The 2,446-nt window shown below is 27.3% G+C and overlaps 1 long non-coding RNA gene across 4 annotated transcripts; it reads right to left on the reverse strand.

Moving 5' to 3' along the window:
• Window positions 1–827: 827 nt before the first annotated feature.
• LOC106317444 lies at window positions 828–1,740 on the reverse strand. 4 transcript variants are annotated; one of them, XR_001265138.1, is made up of 5 exons: window positions 1,563–1,740; window positions 1,439–1,492; window positions 1,266–1,341; window positions 1,115–1,171; window positions 828–1,004 (listed from the first exon to the last, which is right to left on the reverse strand). It is a non-coding gene; the product is annotated as an uncharacterized LOC106317444 (long non-coding RNA). The 4 variants fall into 4 exon arrangements; XR_001265140.1 differs by having other exon boundaries at window positions 1,422–1,492; XR_001265137.1 differs by having other exon boundaries at window positions 1,439–1,740.
• Between the last annotated feature and the right edge of the window lie 706 nt (window positions 1,741–2,446).

Consider the following 2,446-nt stretch of genomic DNA (forward strand, 5'->3'; position numbering starts at 1 on the left):
GATTTTGACTCGTGGATTGATTTTTGGGTTTATATTTTGATATAATAATTTTATTTGTTTCTTCAAAATGTGAGATCAAATTGAAACGTTGTTTGAAACTTGATAACTAAACTTGAAAGATTAGATATTTTCAAGTGTTTTATTATAGATTAATAAATTTTATAATGTGGTATTAATTTTATAAAGCAAGATTTTGAACCAAAATTTGAAATTAAACATTTGAGGTTTGATGTCTTCAATTGAAATTGTAGATAAAAAAAATGTATTTTATTACAAATTAATAAATTTTATGATGCAATATTTCTAACGTATTAAAAGTTCATATTTGAAATTGATATTTTTATCCTCTTAGGAGGTGATTGGAATGAGCTGTAGTTTTTTTGCCGTAGAATTTAAGCTGTAGTTTTATTTACTATAGCTTTGTAAATCACTATTTTTTTGTTCTGGAAATAAAACTCTCTATAGACATATTTTGATTTTGTAGAGATTATTTTGCTTTGAGATTTTTAAAGAAAGTAAAGCTCGATTGGTTGACAAATATGACTTTAAGCTAAATTTTGGCTGTCTAAAGCCGCAACCAATCACCCCCTTAATAAGTTAGTAGTATAATATAAATAAATTGTAAAAATAACATTATTTTCTAGAAATTTTGAATTTTTCAAAAAATCAAGTTTGGTAGGATACTACGACCCATTTTGTGTGGTCTAAATATTGTGCTTATTTGATAAAATAAATTGCGAAAAAAATATAAACGTACAAAATAAATCATAACATGTGTCACCATATAACAGAATAATATAAATATTGATTAACATTTAATACACTGGAACTTCTAGAGAGATACTCTAGCTTTATAATATACATAACTTGGAACTTTTTGTAACTATGAAGTAAATTTTTACTTTTTCATCGACGCAATGGAAGTGTACAGAAAGACAGAACTTGTTGTTCTCCAATTTGGCTCCTGGTGTTGATTTGGTTTTCTCCACTAATTGTTTAATAACCTATTAAAACATTTTAAATTAAATGATCAGTCATGTGTTGCAAAAAAGAGAGTAAATGATCAATCATGTAAATGCAAATAGAAGAACAAAGCAAACAAACTTTTGTTTACCTCATCGATCATGGGAAGAGAGCCGCCAGCTGGTTGATTAAGAACAGATGGTTTATCCTAAGAAACAAAAGAAATTTGATTGAAACAAAAGAAATTTGATTAAAACAAAAGAAAAATTTGGATAATAATACGTTATTGTATCTAGAGAGACCTTTTGTTGGACCTTTAATATCCATCCCATGGCTTCCAGCATAATACAGTTCTGCTAGCTTCACAAAACTATAAACCTTTAAAAATATTTTGCATATAGTTAATCAATTAAATTTTGATCATTCAAAATAGTAGATGAAAATATTATAAAATATACATTGTCTATGCATCTACCAGTAACTATAGAAATAGGAAAATACTTGGCTAGTTTTTTTCACTTCTTCTCATCTGCGAAACACATAACATTAGTTACAGAAGAGAAAACAGTAAAGGTTGGAGATGTTGGATCCTAAAGAACCTTGCTGGATATGAAAGCTCTGTCTGGATCAGAGACACATAACGATTTATTTTCCTCTTGAAGCTTCTATGATTCTTTCGAACGTGTCAAGTGCCCAGGGATGTCGTTTCTGGTTGTGGAAAAATGAGAGACGATGGGATCTATAGAGTATATAATATATATGAGTTGGTTTGTTATGTTTCCCTTTTACCCCGCCAGTATTTAAGATATTCTGTAGAATATAGTTGTTACAAATCCGTTGCGGATATAGAATATATGAACAAAAGATAGTGTACATATTCTCTTGTTTCTATATTTTTAAAATTGAGTATATAGTGCTATATTCTTGTGGCTTCAATATAGGATCCGATTTATTTTGATAAATTTTGAAAGCAAAGTACTAAATCCAATGGTATATTCTCTTCTACGTGATATCAAATCTGATATAAATAATAAATTATATACAATATATGGTTGATACACTAAAAATGGTTACCTATAAATTTGGAAAGACTATACTAACCAATCAAGCAAAGAATATTGGGTTTAATAATTGATTACAGATTTTCTTGTTTATTTGTTAACGAAAACAACGCAGTTTAGAGAAAAAATCAGAATGACTTAAAACGACTAAATTACCTTTAATGGAAAAATGTAGCTAGGCTAAAAGTTAGGGCAATTAGTGTTAAAAATCCGAAGTGTAACTTGTTTTAATAGTATAGATAGATTATCTAATATCATTTAACTAGATTAAGATCCGCGCTTTGCGCGAAATAAACATTATATATATAAATTATTTTATGTATTATATGTTCTTACATATTATGAAATAATAAATATATATTGAATAATTAAAAGTCAGTAACTATTACATATATAATTAAATTGGTACGAACGTATAAATC

This window comes from Brassica oleracea, chromosome C9, assembly GCF_000695525.1.
Source record: "Brassica oleracea var. oleracea cultivar TO1000 chromosome C9, BOL, whole genome shotgun sequence".
Lineage (NCBI taxonomy): Eukaryota > Viridiplantae > Streptophyta > Magnoliopsida > Brassicales > Brassicaceae > Brassica > Brassica oleracea.